At 43.1% G+C, this 19,398-nt stretch overlaps 1 protein-coding gene and 1 pseudogene across 2 annotated transcripts in view; both read left to right on the top strand.

Annotated features, from left to right (window-relative positions):
- The window catches only part of CDH3 (cadherin 3), a 111,240-nt gene that overhangs the window by 28,398 nt on the left and 63,444 nt on the right, over positions 1–19,398 (top strand). The window lies entirely within an intron of this gene.
- On the top strand, positions 1,005–7,517 carry LOC133078855 (NADH dehydrogenase [ubiquinone] 1 alpha subcomplex subunit 12-like; annotated as a pseudogene).

Below are 19,398 nucleotides of genomic sequence, written 5' to 3'. Positions count from 1 at the left end.
AGAAGGAACTCCTGTAAATAGGCTATGAGGTGGTAGGGTGTGGGGTTTGGAGAAGCATTCTGTCCCTAGTCCCATGATTAGGTCTTAGTCTTTTCATGAGCCAGTACATCTGGACTGTGAACTTCAAGAGCTTCTCAGTTGTTCCCCCCTTAGTTGGGGACATGACAGCTGGGGTGGACTGGAGTTGGGCATTTCCCTTCTCCCACGTGGAAAGCTGGAACTGGCTGGAGTTGTATATTTATTTTTTAATCATAATACATTCTAAAAATAAAATAACTCTCAACACCCCTCCCCCCACCCCAAATTTGGAGAGTCCTTTCCTCTTTTCTTATTTTCCTCTCTCTCTCACTGTCTCCTCCATGAGAATCAGCTCAGGGGCTTTGGCAGGGTTGTGGTTGGACTGACCTCAATTTCTCTCTCCAGAAGTTTCTGTGAAATGAGAGGAAAAGGCCTCAGCAAATCCCCCAGCACTGGTTTGTGAGAGGAGAGCGTATTAGTCAGGCTTTCTCAGGCATCAAGGCAGAATCCTGCATGCCCAGATGACTGTGTGGGAGCAGTGAGGGTTTATTGCCAGGATGCATGGCGAGGTGTGGAAGAGCCAGAAACTGCTCCCCAGGCCAGGGTATCCCGCAGGCAGCATGGAGCACTGAGCTCCACTGCAGCATCACCGGGGACATCTGGGCGCAGCTGCCCTGCCTTCTTCTCTGGTGTTTGTGCTTCCTCAGGGAGCCAGTGAGGCTGCTCCTCTTCTCCTCAGTCACATCAGTTCTGAGAGGATCTCAACCCACTGCCTGAGCTGCCGTGTTGTCTCATGACCCCACCATGACCACTCAGGCCATGACTGACTGAACCGGGAATGGACAGCAGATCCAGGGGGACACCAGCTGGGTCAAGCCAATCACATTCCCTGTCCTGGAAATTTAGGACCTGGAGATAAAGTCATTTAGATGACAACGTAACATGCATGAAAGGAAAGGCTGTGGAGTGTCGGAGCTTCGGAGGCCATGGCGGGTGAGGTGAGGGAGAGGGAAGGGGTGGCCAGAGGAGAGGCAGACATGAGAGAGCCTGGTAGCCCTGGGGGCACAACTTTGATTCTTGACTTTCTGGTTCTGGTTCCTTATAGCCAGCCTTGTCATCTTCTCTCATTGGACTCCCCGGAGTAAACCTCTCTTTATTTGAGCTGACTTTGACTCTGATTTCATCAGACTGTACCATCTTCTTCCCCTCCTTATGGCAGACATCTACAGACACTGGGTCACTCCTCTTTCCGTGAAGGTTTTTAACTTCTGGATCACTGTCCTTCTGTCCAACACCAAGAATAATAATTTTTTAATCATTCCAGTATTAACAATGAAGATGACCCTTGAAAACATCATGCTAAGTGAAAAAAGCCAGTCAGAGGACCGCATATTATAAAATTCCAGTGATATAAAATGTCCAGAGACAAATCCATAGATACTGTAAGTAGAGTAGTGGCTGCCTAGGGCTGGGGAATGTGGGGAGATAGGAATTGATGGTAAAGTGGTATGGGTTTCTTTGGGGAGTAGTAAAAATGTTTGAAAATTGATTTAGTGATGGATTGGCCCAACTCTGTAAATATGCTAAAAACCATTGAATTGTACACTTTCAATGGATGAATTATATGATATGTGAAGTATATCTCAGTAAAGCTGTTTTTAAAAACTGCTCAGTTCCCTGATCTTTTTTCCCCCAATAAACTTTTCCTCTACCTCACCTCAGCCACTCACTCCCATGGCCATAGCCTTGACCTTATCATTCCAATAGTTTCAGCCCCTCCATAGTCTCAATTTCAAGCATCCTGCTTACTAATTGCCACCTCCAACTCCAGCCCGCTCTTCTACTATTCCAACTCCAGCAATTCTTTGACCCTTTTGGAACCTGCTATCCATTTATCCCACCACCTTTCCATTGTCTCTTACCCTTATCATTTCTCACTTCCCTCTTTGTGTGGCTTAAATTCCATGGTCCAGCATTACTGTCATTCTTTTATGTACATCCTCAACTTCTTTGCCCCTCTGCTGTATTCACTTGGAAAAAAAAATTGTTAAATCCAACTCTTCGACCCTGCACCTGCACCCACGCAGCTGAATAGGGCTGAGGAAAACTCAAAAACTTCTTATTTCAAATGCCTGACCATTAACTTCAGATGGACCCCCCACCCCGGGTTCGCTTGGCAATCTTCCTGTATTTCTTAGACCATTCACCGTCCCACTCTCCTAGGAGGTTATTTCACACCTTTTTCCTTTCTCGTCTTCTTTTTTTTTATATATAAATTTATTTATTTTATTTGTTTTGGCTGCATTGGGTCTTTGTTGCTACATGCGGGCTTTCTCTAGTTGCGGCGAGCGGGGGCTACTCTTCGTTGCGGTGCGCGGGCTTTTCATTGCGGTGGCTTCTCGTTGCGGAGCACGGGTTCTACGCGCATGGGCTTCAGTAGTTGTGGCACGCGGGCTCAGTAGTTGTGGCTCGTGGGCTCTAGAGCGCAGGCTCAGCAGTTGTGGCGCGTGGGCTTAGTTGCTCCGTGACATGTGGGATCTTACTGGACCAGGGCTCGAACCCGTGTCTCCTGCATTGGCAGGCGGATTCTTAACCACTGTGCCACCAGGGAAGCCCCTTTCCTTTCTCTTCTAATTTACAACACTTCCTCTGCCCCCTGTGTTCACTTTCAGCTGATGACTTCATTAGAAGAAAACTTCCACAAGCTCCCACACCCTCACGCACCTACTTTCCAGCATCTATGCCCCTGTGCCCTGCCTTCATTCCTGTAACAATGACTGTTCTGTCTGTGCTCCTTTTTGAAGGCCAACCCCTTACTTAACGCTAGATCCCAGCCCTTCTTTCCCTCTCAGGCCGTTGTGTTCATAATCCTTCCCCTAACTTGCTCCTGCATCATCAGTCTGCTCCACCCACTGAATTTTCCCAGAAACCTTCAGTCTTGCTGTAATGTGTCAGTGTTAAAAAAAATTAAAACCTATCTTGGGGATGGATAGATAGATAGATGGACATATATGTGATAAAGCAAGTATAGGAAAATGTTAGCAGAAGAATCCAGGTGGTGGGTCTATGTGTTCAATGTATAAAATTCTTTCAACTTTTTGGTGTGTTTGAAACTTTTCATTAATAAAATGTTGGGAAAAAATTCCTATCTTGACCCCACATCTCCCTCTTGCTTTTATCTCATTTCTCTGCTCCCTTTCCCAGCAGAACTCCTGAAAAGCTTGTCTGAACATGTGTCCCATCTTTTCTTTTACCAACTGCAATCAAGCTTTTGCCCCAGCAGTTCACCAGAATGTCTCTTATAAAGCTCACCAGTGATTTCCACTGTAGGAAATGGAGTGGTCGTTTATCAGTCCTAATCTTGCTCAGTCTATCAGCTGCAGAATTTGACTCCGTTAAGTTACTCCTTGCTCCTTACAAAACTTTCTTTCCTTAATTCCAGAATGGCACTCTCTCCTCCATTTTCTCTTATCTCCTTAGTTGACTTTGTTGGTCTCTCATCTGTCCAGCCTCTTAAGGTTGAAATGCATCAGGACTTAGTTCTTAAAACATTTTCTCTATCTACAATCCCTCTCTTGTTTATCTCCTGCAGTTTCATGGATCCAATTACTATAGGATTATTCCCAAATTTATACTATCCCTAGACTGAACCCATCTCCTCTATTCCAGACTCATTTATCCAACTGCCTACTCGACATCTCCACCCAGATGTCTAAGAGGTATCTCAGAGTTAATGTGCCCACAAACTAATTCCTCATTGTAGTAGTTGTTATAATAATAGTCCCAGTGAATCACACCCCCCTTGTGTCCGTGCCTGTTTGCAGTGTAAGCATTAATTTCTTCACACACACTCCCCACCCCTGAACCTGGGCTGGCCTTGTATCTTGGCTTTGATCAGTAGAAAGTGATGGAGTATGAATTCCAGAACCTAAGCCATAAGGGGCTTTGCAGCTTTTACTCTCCCATTCTGGAACACTGAGGCCACCATGGCAAAGAAGTCCAGGCTAGCCTCACTAAAAATGAGAGCCCATGTGGAGAGCCGAGTGAGGCACCCCAGCCAGCAGCTGGTCCTGGCTCCAGCCATGTAGAGGAGGCCGTCTTGGACCTTCCAGCCCCAAACGGGCTATCAGATAACTCAACCACTTGACTGATCCCAGGCAAGATCACCAGAAGAACTGCCAGATTGCCAACCCATGTAGTCAAGAGAAATCATAAATTGTTGTTAAACTACTAAGTTTGCGCTTTTTTTTTTTTCTGCAATAGATAACTGAAACACCACTCTTGCCACTATACCTTCTCCTTCACAGCCTTCATCTCTGTAAATGTCACCTCCATTCTTCCAATTGCTCACACCAAAAAACTTGGAGTTCCTTGATTCCTCCCTTTTTCTCATCTAATCCTTCAGCAAATTATATATCATTACCTTCAAAATGTATCCAGACGCCTATACTTACCACCTCCATTGCTACCATACTGCGCCAAACTGCATCATCTCTTGCCTGGATTACTGCAGGGGCCTCCACCTTGGTCTCTCTGCTTCCATCCTGGCTCCCCTCCACTGTGTTCTCCAGCCAGCAGTGAGCGATCCTTTTAGAGTTTAAGTCAAATCCCATCACTCCTCTGCTCAAAGGACTCCGGGGACTTCACATTTCACTCAGAGTAAAAGTTAAAATCTTTACTGTGGCCTCAAGACCCCACATGATTTGGCCCTCTTCTCTCTCCCCCTTGTTCACCCTGTTTCAGCCACTGTAGCCTCTTTTCTGTCCCTTAAATAAACTAATTGGCTTCCTATCTCAAGCCCTTTGCACTTACTCTCCCCTCTGTGTAAATGGTCTCCCCCAGAGACTCACATAACTCACTTCACGTGTCTGCTCAGATGTCACTTTATTGAAGAAGCCTTCCCTGGTCATATAGAGCCCACTACTCCATCCCCACCCAAACCCCAAGCTCCATCAATTTCTAGCTCTCTTACCCTGTTTTGGACTCCTCCACAGTCAACACCACCTGACATATTACATTTTTCTTTGTTTGTTTTTTATCTGTTTTCTCCCATTAGAATATAAACTCCGTGAGGACAGGGACTTCATCTGGTTATTCACTCCAGGATCTCCGGTGCCTATTACCTATCAAATAGAACGTATTCGATATAGTTTTGCTGAATGAATGAAAGCAGAAGTGTATTGTATTAGTTTTCTATTGCTGCTGTAACAAACTACTACAAACTTGGTGACTTAGAACAAATTTATTATCTTATAGTTCAGGAGATCAGAAGTCCAAAAAAAAACATGTCTCGCCTGGCTAAAAGCAAGGTGTTGGCAGGACTGCATTCTTGCCAGCGAAGCTGTCAGGGAGAACTCATCTCCTTACTTTGTCCAGCTTCTAGAGGCTGCCCACATTCTTTGCATGATGACTCCCTTCCATCCTCAAAGCCAGCAATGATTGATTGAGTCTTCCTCACAGGGCATCATGCTGATGGCTTCCATCATCACATCTCCTTCTCCATCTCAGGCCCTCCCTCTTTCATGAATAAAGACCCTTGTGATTACATTGGGCTGACCCAGATAATCTAGGATAATCTTACCTTCTTAATATCCTTAATTTAATCATATCTGCAAAGTCCCTTTTGCCTTGAAAAGTAACATAGTGACAGGTTCCAGGGATTAGGATGTAAACATCTTTGGAGGGGTGATTATCTTGCCTACCACAGGTATTTACCAAGAAACTAATGAAGCTTAAATTCAAGCCCACTAACACAAGCCCCTCCTAAGACCCAGGAAAGGGCCCTAGTGATCTGTTCACATGGTCATATGTTTTTTTGAAAATTTACAAAAGTAAGATATTTTAACTGTAATTGGTTAAGTTTTCTGTTTCTTTCCACTCTGACTTCCCCTCTGTTGTACTGTTGCTCCTGTTGGGTGGCATTAGCATAGACCTGGGCATCTGGGGGATATAGTCACTAAGAGGAAGTTGAGTTGGGTTTAGTGAGATATGTTTATGTGGTTTGTAGTAACTTCCATGTATAGTTAAGTTAGTGTTAGCCTTCCTGGTACAGTAGTGGTTTCCAGAAATACTACAGCTGCCCAATGTTGTAATGTAAGGTTGCAAGGCCAGAGGTCCTATTGCGATATGAGCAGATCCTATGGCATCTGGAAGTATGTGGTGGTAGAGAAAACAAGATTTCAAATGTAGAGAAGCAGAAGCTAGTCTGTGGGAAATTCTTCCATTCATCAGACGTATAAAATGGTAAGCAGACAATTTTAGTTCTCATCACTGTGTAGCCAAAGCAGAAGTGCTTTCCTGTCAAGAATATACTGAGTAACGCAATATGTAGTAGATCATTTGGAAAGATGTTCACAGTCATTCTTCCCGTCACTGCACAAATGCCTTTTGCAGTGTGACATTGTTGCTCTTTCCCTCAAGATGTGGAGTCTGTCCCCATCTCTTGGCTGGGGCTGGCCTTGTGACTTGCTCTGACTAATAGAATGTGGCAGAAATGATGTGGGAGTTTCAAGCCTAGACCTCAAGAGGCCTTGCAGCTTCTGCTCTCAGCCTTTACTGTATAAAGAAGCTCTCCCATTGCTGTATAAAGAAGCCCAAACCAGCTTTCCTGAGGATGAGAGGCCTCATGGAGAGAAGAACCCAACCAAGCGCCAACACCAACCACCAGACATATGAGTGAGGCCATCTCAGTCCATCCAGCCTCAGTCCAGCCACAAGATGACTATCGCTGCATGACTGATCCCTAGCAGAAGAACCATCCACCTGATCCTGGTCTATATTGCTGACCCACAGAAACATAAGTGAATAAAATATTTGTTGTTTTAAGAACTGGATTTTGGGGCAGTTTGTTACACAATAATAATTAACTGATGCACAGCATATACATACAAATACACCATACATTTCTCTTTTTTATGAGGATCTGGTGAAATAAAATTTATCAGAGTTTCTGTGTTTAAATCTCTTGCTGTTTGACATAATAGACAGACATTGATGAAAATAACCTAAAATTTATAACATGCATATGAGGACATCAGTGTTCAACTGGTTAATGAGTATCATCAATTCAAAGATTAGTCACTAAGCATGGGCTGCAGCAGGTCAGTGGCCAGGGCAGCCTCCATGGCTATCTACAGATTTTCTTCAGGACAAATGATGTGAGGGTTGGTACATTAGTGGGGGAAGACAGAAATGGAAATAAATACTATGAAGACAGCAAGAAGTTTTTTGGCTGTCACCAGTGGGTTATATATACTACTGAAATGAATGGCAAAAACACATTCTGGGATGTGGATGGAAGCATGGTGCCCCCTGAATGGTATCGTTGACTTCACTGTATGAGTGATGATCCTCCAACAACAAAACCACCTATTGCTTGTACATTCATTTGGACAAACCATAAATTCAACATGAGTGGCACTCCACAACAATATATACCTTATTCCACCACTAGAAAGAGGATCCAGGAGTGGGTCCCACCTTCAATACCTTACAAGTAAAGACAATGAAAAACAATTTAAACATGTAAAATATGGGGCTTTTTGTGTAATTGCACCGTTACTGCTTACTGTTAACTTGATTAAAATTGTTTGATTGAAAAAAAAAAAAAAAGATTAGTCACTGCACAAGAAAATGCAAAGTGCCCTGAAATTATTCAGCTTACGTATGAAAGAAATCTGATAGGCGTTTTCCCAAATTTGACAATCTAAAATTTTACTCATTTTTTAAAAATTATTTAATTAATTAATTAATTTTTGGCTGTGTTGGGTCTTCGTTGCTGTGCGTGAGTCTTCTCTAGTTGCGGTGAGCAGGGGCTACTCTTCGTTGCAGTGTGCAGGCATCTCATTGCGGTGGCTTGTCTTGTTGCAGAGCACAGGCTCTAGGCGCGTGGGCTTCAGTAGTTGTGGCACGCGAACTCAGTAGTTGTGGCTCGCGGGCTCTAGAGCACAGGCTCAGTAGCTGTGGCGCATGGGCTTAGTTGCTCCACGGCATGTGGGATCTTCCCGGACCAGGGCTTGAACACCTGTCCCCTGCATTGGCAGGCGGATTCTTAACCACTGCGCCACCAGGGAAGCTCTAAAATTTTACTCATTTTTTAATTATAAAAATACATTAAAAATTTTTAATATATGTAAAAGAATAAAACTTCACTCATCAAAAATGAGAAAGAAACTCAACAGGGAATATTATAAAATCATTGTCATATGAAGAGATGACTGAAGAGTTTGCAGCCAAAAAATGCATGAAAAAAGGTATCAGAGAAAGGTGTCGACACCATCAATTAATAAAAATAATATTTTCTGAATGTTTGTGATGTTTGTGGTATTTACCACTTTTTTAAAATTTGTGGTTTGTAGTGATTTATTTTCTTATTCTAAATAAATACTAATTTAGGTATCTAATTTTTTTACTTGAAGTTTTGTGAGGTTTTTTTTTTCCTTAAGGGGACCTCCCCAGTTGTACCTTGTTCAGCCCCCTGAAACGTGGATCTGCCTGTGAATGAATGAATGAGCCCAAGTTCTAGTCCACAGAAGTTTATGCAGAAAGAACCCCAGGGCCTCTTCCTCAGAAGGAGGCTCTGGATGTGATAGTCTTAGTCACTCTTGTGTACCTGGCATGTCCACAGGAGAGGCAGATGATAAACACAAATGTGAGGCTTTTCGAATGTCAATGTTAACCCAAAGTGCAGCTTGAAAGGAACTTTCAGACACTACCTCCATGTAAGAGATTAGTTGGCCTGAGATTTTGGGGCAGGGAGCAAAGAACCAGAGTGTCCCCAAGACCTATTTGCATCAGGAGAGAGAAGTGGAGGAAAGGGAGCAACTTGGGATGGGCTGAGCCAACCATGCAGCTTGGTTAAATATCTATTGAGCATCTGCTACATGCCAGGCACTGTTCCATACTCTGGAACAAAACACTCAAAAATCTCTGCCCTCCTTGTGCTGACATGGCAGGTGTGGGGATGGCAGTGTAGGAGGAAGGAAGAACAATAAACACTTTAAAAAATGTGTATAGGGGCCATCCCTGATGGCGCAGTGGTTAAGACCCCACGCTCCCAATGCAGGGGGCCCAGGTTTGGTCCCTGGCCAGGGAACTAGATCCCGCATGCTGCAACTAAGAGTTCGCATGCCACAACTAAGGAACCTATGTGCCGCAACTAAGGAGCCTGCCTGCCACAACTAAGACACACTGCAATGAAATAAATTTTAAAAATAAAAATAAATAAAAAGGTATATATATTACATTAGAAAGTGGGAAGTGCAAAGGTAAAAAATAAAGCAGGGTGAGGGAGTTGGAAAGTAGTGTGTGATGGGGGTGCAGCTTTCAATAGGGAATTAGGGAAGGCCTCAGTGGAAGTTGAGCTAAGATTTGAAGGACATGAGGGAGGGAGCCCTGTGGCTATCTGAGGGAGAAATGTGATCTGTGACAGGCAGAGGGAGCAGCATGGCCAAAGGTCCTGTGACAGGAGTATATTTGGCAAGCTTGAGGAACAGTTTCAAGGCCTGGCTGCTAAAAGGAATGAATGAGGTGGAAGTAGGAGAAGGAATCTGAGAGGTAATGGGGGTCAGAGCTCATGGAGCCTTGTAATCATTTGCAGGGACTGAGGAGGATGGACACCATAGGAGGGTTTTGAGCAGAGGAGCAGTGATGTCATCTGGCTGCCGTGGAGAGAACAGATGGGGGACAAAGGCAGAAGCAGGGAGCCAGTGGAGACCATTGCCATAATCCAGGGTGAAAGGGGGTCAGATTCTAGATATATTTTGAAGGTAGAACCAACAGGATTTGCTGGATTGATATGTGAGAGAAAGAAAAGAAGGGAGAAGGACCACCTCAAAGTTTATGGCCTGAGCACCTGCACTGAATTGCCGTTACTGAGATGGGGAGGATTGCAGCAGGAGCAGAACGAAGCCTAACTCTGGAATCGCTAGGATGAGCTACAAGGGCCAGAGGGGGTTCTACCTCAAAGGTAACTGGGCCTCTGGTGTGCCAGGGTCTGACTTAATCCACGGTGCAGTTAACAGCCCCAGAACGCAGAACAGGTGATCCCTGCTTGGGAAACCATTTCCACCTCTTTCACATACTTGTAGTTGGTAAGTGAACCCACTGCCAGCACATTTTTCAGCTGTTCATTAAAATGGGTTGTTCTTGAGCATTTTCAGTTGTAAAAGGTTGAATTGGACATGGACAAAGATTGCCTTAAAATAAGTAATGCCACATAAAAAATGAAGCATGAGAATTGAAAACATATGTCCACCTAAAAACGTCTCTCTATATATCCATAGCAGTATTAGTCACAATAGCCAAAAAGTATCCATCAACTGATGAATGGATAAACAAAATGTGATGTATCCATACAATGGAGTATTGAAAATAAAAAGAAATGAAGTACTGGCATATGCTATAACATGGATATACCTTGAAAACATTATTCAAAGTGAAAGAAACCAGTTACTAAAGACCACATATTATATAATTCCATTTATATGAAATATCCAGGATAGGCAAAAATGTAGAGACAGAGGCAGATTGGTGGTTGCCTGGTAGTGGGGAGTTTGGGAGAAAATGAGGAAAAACTACTGATGTGTTCAGAGCTTCTTTTTGGGGGTGATGAAAATGTTCTAAAATTGATTATGGTGATTATTCAAGTCTGAGACTATACAAAAAATATTGAATTGTGCACTTCATTAATTTATTTTTAAACCTTTTATTTTATTTTATTGGCTGTGCCTCATGGCTTGCGGGATCCTAGTTCCTGGACCAGGGATCGAACCCGGGCCCTGGCAGTGAAAGTGCAGAGTCCCAACCACTGGACCACCAGCGAATTTCCTGAATTGTGCACTTAAAATTGGAGAATTGTATGGTAGATGAATTACATCTGAAAGCTGTTATTTTTTTAAAAGCTTTTTTGAAAATGCCCACACTAATTTCCCTAAGGGAGCTGTTACTGCAGAACACTTCATGTGAGCCAGTGTCACGGCCTGACATTGAGACCAATCAGACCACAAATGACTCCAGCCAATCACACTTGGCAATGCTCGGTCACGCACTGGTCACAGGGAACTGTCAGTACTTAATACTGATCATGGGAATTTGGGCTGACAAAGCTAATTAATTACCCATAGCATGTACAGCGGTGGTTAAGGGCACAGGCTTTGCAATGGGACAAACTGATTTTGAACCTCCGCTCTGTCTTATGACCATTGGCAAGTTAGCCTCTCTCAGCCTCAGGGTCCTCATCTGTAAATAAGAGATGATAATATCTACCCCATAGGGAGGTTAAGGGGATTAAATGCAATACTTTTGTAGAACAATTAGTACGGTGCCTAGGACTAAGTAAAGGATCAGTAAATGGTAGCTGGAATTATTGTTAATAATGTGTAAAGAGCACTGAGCACAGGGCCTGCATATAAAAAGCGCTCAAAACACAGAATGATTTTTTTTTTAATTACCTTTTTTATTTTATTTATTTATTTTGGCTGTGTTGGGTCTTTGTTGCTGTGCGCGGGCTTTCTTTAGTTGTGGCGAGCGGGGGCTACTCTTCGTTGTGGTTCATGGGCTTCTCAGTGCGGTGGCTTCTCCTGTTGTGGAGCATGGGCTCTAGGCGTGCGGGCTTCAGTAGTTGCAGCACGCGGGCTCAGTAGTTGCAGCATGTGGGCCCTAGGGTGCACGGGCTTCAGTAGTTGTGGTGCACGGGCTCAGTAGTTGTGGCTCGCAGGCTCTAGAGCACAGGCTCAGTAGTTGTGGCGCACGGGCTTAGTTGCTCCGTGGCATGTGGGATCTTCCCGGGCCAGGGCTCAAACCCGTGTCCCCTGCATTGGCAGGTGGGTTCTTAACCACTGCGCCACCAGGGAAGTCCCAGAATGATTAAAGTCATACTTTTCACAGGAAAAAATGTTTATGAGACAGAATAAACTTTACAGATAAGGACAGAAAATTTGAATTCTATTGCTTAAGGACAAGAGTAGGTGACTTTGGGAGACTGCTACTTGCCCCGACCTGGCTCCTCTGTAGCAAATACTCACAGCCTAAAGCACTGACTTTGCCCTTGAGCCTCTTTGCCAGCCCCCCCGCCCCCCGAGTCACTAATGAGCAAATCCAAGCTTCCGGAAGCTCCTAGGAGAACATTCAGCTAAGAAACTGGAGTTTTTGTTGAGGACCCCAGACAGGAAATGCCATTGCCCCTCCAAAGCATATTCTAAGACAGGGAACTAGAAAAGGAACTCAAAGCAGAAAATAACTGCAGTTGATTATCCCAGGAATGCAGGGGGCATTTCAACAGCAAAAAATCTATTTATGTAATATACCACACTGTGTGGTTAAAGGAGAAAAACGTGATCATCTCAATACCAGCATGAAAAAGTAGGTGATAAAACTCATACTTATTTATGATTAAACATTAGTAAACCAGAACTAAAGGGAAATTCCTGTTCTTGATATATCTCCCCATATGAAACAAAACTTTTTTTTTTTTAATTTATTTATTATTTACTTTTGGCTGTGTTGGGTCTTTGTTGCTGCGCACGGGCTTTCTTTAGTTGCGGCGAGTGGGGGCCACTCTTCGTTGCGGTGCGCAGGCTTCTCATTGTGGTGGCTTCTCTTATTGCAGAGCATGGGCTCTAGGTGAGCAGGCTCAGTAGTTGTGGCGCACAGGCTTAGTTGCTCTGCGGCATGTGGGATCTTCCCGGACCAGGGCTCAAACCCGTGTCCCCTGCATTGGCAGGCAGATTCTTAACCTCTGTGCCACCAGGGAAGTCCCGAGACAAAACTTAATAGTGAAATAATAGAACTATTCCCAAACCAGGAACAAGGCAAGGATGCTATCATTCTTACTGTTTGATATTATAACGGTAGCAACTTTCAACAAAGGTCCCAAGACCACTCAATGGGGAAAGAATAGTCTTTTCCACAAATGGTACTGGGACAACAGAGTATCTAAAAGAATGAAGCTGAACTCTTAGCTCACACCATCTACAGAAACGAAATCAAAATGGATTGAAAACCTAAATGTAAGAGCTAAAACTGTAAAACTCTTAGAAGAAAACATAGGTGTAAATCTTCATGACCTTGGATTAGGCAACAATTTCTTAGATATGACACCAAAGGCATGGGCAACCAAAGAAAAAAATAGATAAATTGGACTTCATCAAAATAAAAACTTCTGTGCTTTAAAGGACACTATTGTAAAAACGAAAAAGACATCCCACGGAATGGGAGAAAATATTTGAACATCATATATCTGATTAGGGTCTAGAATATATAAAGAATTCTTACAACTCAACAATAAAAAGACAAATACCTATTTTAAAAATTGACAAAGGATTCAAACAGACTTTTCTCCAAAGAAGACATGCAAGTGGACAACAAGCCCATGAAAAGGTGCTCAGCATCACTAGACATTAGGGAAATGCAGATCAAAATCACGAAATACTACTTCACGCCCACTAGGATGGCTATTTTTTAAAAATGGCTACTTTTTTTTTTTTTTAATATATTTATTTATTTATTTATTTATGGCTGCGTTGGGTCTTCGTTGCTGTGCGCGGGCTTCTCATTGTGGCAGCTTCTGTTTTTGCAGAGCACGGGCTCTAGGCGCGCGGGCTTCAGTAGCTGTGGCTCAAAGGCTCTAGAGCGCAGGCTCAGTAGTTGTGGCGCACGGGCTTAGTTGCTCCGCAGCATGTGGGATCTTCCCGGACCAGGGCTCAAACCCGTGTCCCCTACATTGGCAGGCGGATTCCAAACCACTGCACCACCAGGGAAGCCCCCAAAATGGCTAATTTTTTAAAAATGGAAAATAACAAGTGTTGGCAAAGATATGGAGAAATTGGAAATTTCATTCATTGCTGGCGGAAATGTAAAATAGTCCAGCCATTGTGGAAAACGTTTTGGCAGTTCATCAAAAAATTAAACATAGAATTACCATATGACCCAGCAGTTCCATTCTGAGGTATATATCTAAGAGAACTGAAAATGTGTTTGTACAAAAACTTGTGCATGAATGTTCAAAGCAGCATTATTCATAGTAGCCCAAAAGCAGAAACAACACAGATGTCCATCAACTGATGAATGGCTAAACAAAATGGTATATTATTCAGCCAAAAAAAGGAATGACGTCCTGATACATGCTACAATGTGAATGATCTTTGAAAACATTATGCTAAGTTTAAGACGCCAGACACTACTACTGAAGCCCGCACACCTAGAGCCCGTGCTCCGCAACAAGGGAAGCCACCGCAATGAGAAGCCCATGCACTGCAACGAAGAGTAGCCCCCGCTCACCGCAACTAGAGAAAGCCTGCGCACAGCAACAAAGACCCAACTCAGCCAAAAATATAAATAAATAAAATTTTTTTAAATGGTGAATTTTATGGTATGTGAATTATATATCAACTTTAAAAACTCTGCGAGTAGTTAAAAAACTGAAATTGAAAAATCCAGTTCCAGCAATTCCACTTCTTGGTACACAACCTAGAGACACACACACTCCCTATGCACCAGGAATGCATATAAGCACGGTTACTTCAGTGATTAAAAATGGCCACAAATTCTCTTCAGTCCCTCCTTTCAAAATGTGGGGTCTCTTTTCCCACCCTTTGAATTTAAACTGGTCTCTTGACTCACTTTAACCAATAGAATGCAACACAAGTGACTATTGCCAAGTTTTGAGCGAGGCCTCAGGAGACCTTCTGCACTTATTTTCTTGGAACATTTCCACCATCATATGACAAAGTCCAGCTGGAAAAAGAGGGCCAGACATCACAACTGAGGTTCCATGTGAGTGAGGCCATAGTGGGCCATCCCGCCAAGCTGCCAGCTGACTACAGCCACTAAGTGAGTCCAGGTAAGATCAGAAGAACCATCTTGTCAACCCATGGAATCACGAGAAATAACAAACTGTTATTGCTTTAAGCCACAACGTTTTAGGAATGCTTGGCTACCCAGTAATGGCTAACTGATACAATACTGAGGCCTTGTTTGCACGATCAAAAAACTAGGAAGCAACCCAAGTGCAGGCTGGATGGTGTAGTGGATAAGAGCCTGAAGTTTGGCCTCTAACTTGGGCCCCAAATCCCACCCTGCCACTTACCAGCTGTGTGATGATGAGAAATTTATTTGATTTATCCCTATGTCCTCCTAGGTCCTTGTAAGAATTCAAGGGGTTAATACACCTAGAGGACTTGGAATAGTTTCTGGTAGAGAGGAATACTATTAAGTGTTGACTGTTGATATTGGCTATTGATATGGTCACCAACAAAGTGTGGTTTATGTATGTGTTGGAGGGACTTCCCTGGTGGTGCAGAGGTTAAGAATCCGCCTGCCAATGCAGGGAACACAGGTTCGAGCCCTGGTCCGGGAATATCCCACATGCCGCGGAGCAACTAAGCCTGTGCGCCACAACTACTGAGCCTGCGCTCTAGAGCCCGCTCGCCTAGAGCCTGTGCTCTGCAACAGGAGAAGCCACCGCAATGAGAAGCCCAGGCGCAGCAACGACGAGTAGCCCCAGCTCGCAGCAACTAAAGAAAGCCCACACGCAGCCAAAAAATAATTAATTAATTAATTAATTAATTTAAAAAAATATATATATGTGGGAGGCGATAAAGGAGTAGATTTTCTGTATACCAACTTGGACAATTCTCAAAAATATATGATTGTATTGGAAAAAGCAAGTCATAGGACTATAACATTTACGTAAAGGTATTTTTAAAATACAGGGAGGAGGACATAAATACACCTCAGAGCATTTGCCTCTTTGAAGGCAAAGATGGGAATGGCTATCTAAGTAGAAATCAAGAAGGAGTTTTGCTTTTTTTTATAAATTTATTTATTTATTTTTGGCTGCGTTGGGTCTTCATTGCTGTGCGTGCAGGCTTTCTGTAGTTGCGGCGAGCGGGGGCTGCTCTTCGTTGCGGTGTGCGGGCTTCTCATTGCAGTGGCTTCTCTTGTTGAGGAGCATGGGCTCTAGGCACGCGGGCTTCAGTAGTTGTGGAACGTGGGCTCAGTAGTTGTGGCTTGCGGGCTGTAGAGCGCAGCCTCAGTAGTTGTGGCTCACGGGCTTAGTTGCTCCGTGGCATGTGGGATCTTCCTGGTCCAGGGCTTGAACCCGTGTCCCCTGCATTGGCAGGTGGATTCTTAACCGCTGTGCCACCAGGGAAGTCCAAGAAGGATTTTTGCTTTAATCACAATGTTCTTTTTTCTTATTATACAAAAAGACGCTAGTTGTATAATTTTTAAAAAGTTATGCATAGGAAAAAGACTAGAAGCAAAGAAGTTAAAATGCCAACATTGGTTAATTTGGTTTGGTGAGAATATGAGTGTTTTTTTTTTCCTTATTCTTTACTGCCTCCCCAGCCCCCACCCGAATTCCTGTATTAATTACAATGGTTCCGAATCCTTCCTTTTCTGCAGCATCCGCTTGGGGACCTGATCTTCCCGAGCCAGTCCTGACATCTGCCTTGTCACAGGCAGGCTCAGTCCAGTGTGCATAGCACCTGGCGCTGCTATCCAGGGCCTCCCTGCTCGGGCCCACCCAGGCCCACAGGTGGCTGTATTCTTGCCAAGGCTTCAGATCTCAGGCTTTGATCCTTAACGTGCTCGAAGAACAGCTCCTTAGTTTCGCTCATCGGAATTTAAGGGGTTCCCCTTCCTCCAGCTCCCCCAGCAAGGGGCCCTAGCACCCTCCTGCAAGCAGCTGAGGGGAAACTATGGGGAGGGGTGTTTGTACAGGAGGTGTCTGGGAAAGGGGGGAGCACAACAGAGGCACACGCCAGAGGCGATTTCCTTCATGGCAGATGCCGAATGGAGGACTTTATCAGGCTCTTTAAATTTTTCAAGACTTGTTGGTGATGTTTTGTCTTGCTGTCACTATGTTATTGAGGAGGGCAGACAAATCGGCTTTGGTGTTCTCAACTATTGTGTATAAGGGTGTGAAAGTAAAGGCTGTTGCAGGGCCTACAGAATACAGGTTAGTGGGATCCAGGTGGAAATTGGGAATCAGGAGAATTGTTTGCCTCTCTAACAGAATGGTTCCTGGATTCTTCTGTTTGGACACTTTTGTCTTCTCAGGCCTGGGTTTTATATCCAAAGGGAGATCCTGAAGTTGTTCTTTCTGATTTTGATTGATAGGTTCTGGATTAGGCACTCTGGAAAATAGTAAGTTCAGATAAGACTGTTTTTTTCCTTTTTTAATAGATCTTTATTGGAGTATAATTGCTTCACAATACCGTGTTAGTTTCTGTTGCACAACAAAGCAAATCAGCCATATGCATACATATGTCCCCATATCCCCTCCCTCTTGAGCCTACCCCCCATCCTCCCTATCCCACCCCTCTAGGTAATCGCAAAGCACCGAGCCAACCTCCCTGTGCTATGCTGCTGCTTCCCACCAGCCAACTATTTTACATTCGGTAGTGTATATATGTCGCTGCTACTCTCACTTCGCCCCAGCTTCGTCCTTCCATCCCATGCCATCAAGTCCATTCTCTATGTCTACCTCTTTATTCCTGTCCTGCATCCTGCAACTAGGTTCATCAGTACCATTTTTTTTTTTTTTAGATTCCATATATATGCGTTAACATACGGTATTTGTTTTTCTCGTTTTGACTTACTTCACTCTGTATGACAGACTCTAGGTCCATCCACCTCACTACAAATAACTAAATTTCATTTCTTTTTATGGCTGAGTAATATCCAGTGTGTATATATATATATATATACCACATCTTCTTTAGCTGTTCATCTGTCAGTGGACATTTAGGTTGGTTCCATGTCCTGGCTAGTGTAAATAGAGCTGCAATGAACATTGTGGTGCATGTCTCTTTTTGAATTATGGTTTTCTCAGGGTATATGCCCAGTAGTGGGATTGCTGGGTCATATGGTAGTTCTATTTTTACTTTTTTAAGGAACCTCCATACTGTTTTCCATAGTGGTTGTATCAATTTATATTCCCACCAACAGTGTAGGAAGGTTCCCTTTTCATCACACCCCTTCCAGCATTATTGTTTCTAGCTTTTTTGATAATGGCCATTCTGACCAGCATGAAGTGATACCTCATTGTAGTTTTGATTTGCATTTCTCTAATAATTAGTGATGTTGAGCATCTTTTCATGTGTCTCTTGGCCATCTGTATGTCCTCCTTGGTGAAATCTCTATTTAGGTCTTCCGCCCATTTTTTAACTGGATTGTTTGTTTTTTGGATATTGAGCTCCATGAGCTGTTTGTATATTTTGGCAATTAATCCTTTGTTGTTTCATTTGCAAATATTTTCTCCCATTCTGAGGGTTGTCTTTTTGTCTTGTTTATGGTTTTCTTTGCTGTGCAAAAGCTTTTAAGTTTAATTAAGTCCCATTTGTTTATTTTTGTCTTTATTTCTGTTACTCTAGGAGGTGGGTCAAAAAAGATCTTGCTGTAGCTTATGTCAAAGAGTGTTTTTCCTATGTTTTCCTCTGAAAGTTTTATAGTGTCTGGTCTTACATTTAAGTCTTTAATCCATTTGGAGTTTATTTTTGTGTATGGTGTTAGGGAGTGTTCTAATTTCATTCTTTTACGTGTAGCTCTCCAGTTTTCCCAGCACCACTTATTGAAGAGGCTGTCTTTTCTCCATTGTATGTTCTTGCCTCCTTTGTCATGAATTAGGTGCCCATATGTGCGTGGCTTTATCTCTGGGCTTTCTATCCTGTACCATTGATCTATAATTTTGTTTTTGTGCCAGTACCATACTGTCTTGATTACTGTAGCTTTGTAGTATAGTTTGAAGTCCGGGAACCTGATTCCTCCAACTCCGTTTTTCTTTCTCAAGATTGCTTTTGCTATTTGGGGTCTTTTGTGTTTCCATACGAATTGTAAGATTTTTTGTTCTAATTCTGTGAAGAATGCCATTGCTAGTTTGATGGGGTTTGCATTGAATCTGTAGATTGCTTTGGGTAGTATAGTCATTTTCACAATATTGATTCTTCCAATCCAAGAACATAGTATATTTCTCCATCTGTTTATGTCATCTTTGATTTCTTTCATCAGTGTTTTATAGTTTTCAGAGTACAGGTCTTTAGCCTCCTTAGGCAGGTTTATTCCTAGGTATTTTATTCTTTTTGTCACAGTGGTAAATGGGAGTGTTTCCTTAATTTCTCTTTCTGATTTTTCATTGTTGGTGTATAGGAATGCCAGAGATTTCTGTGCATTAATTTTGTATCCTGCAACCTTACCAAATTCATTGATTAGTTCTAGTACTTTTCTGGTGGCATCTTTAGGATTTTCTATGTATAGAATCATGTCATCTGCAAATAGTGACAGTTTTACTTCTACTTTTCCAATTTGTATTCCTTTTATTTTTCTTCCCTGATTGTTGTGACTAGGACTTCCAAAACTATGTTGAATAAGAGTGGCAAG

Source organism: Eubalaena glacialis, chromosome 18 (assembly GCF_028564815.1).
Source record: "Eubalaena glacialis isolate mEubGla1 chromosome 18, mEubGla1.1.hap2.+ XY, whole genome shotgun sequence".
NCBI lineage: Eukaryota > Metazoa > Chordata > Mammalia > Artiodactyla > Balaenidae > Eubalaena > Eubalaena glacialis.
This window is presented reverse-complemented; position numbering and strand designations above follow the sequence as displayed.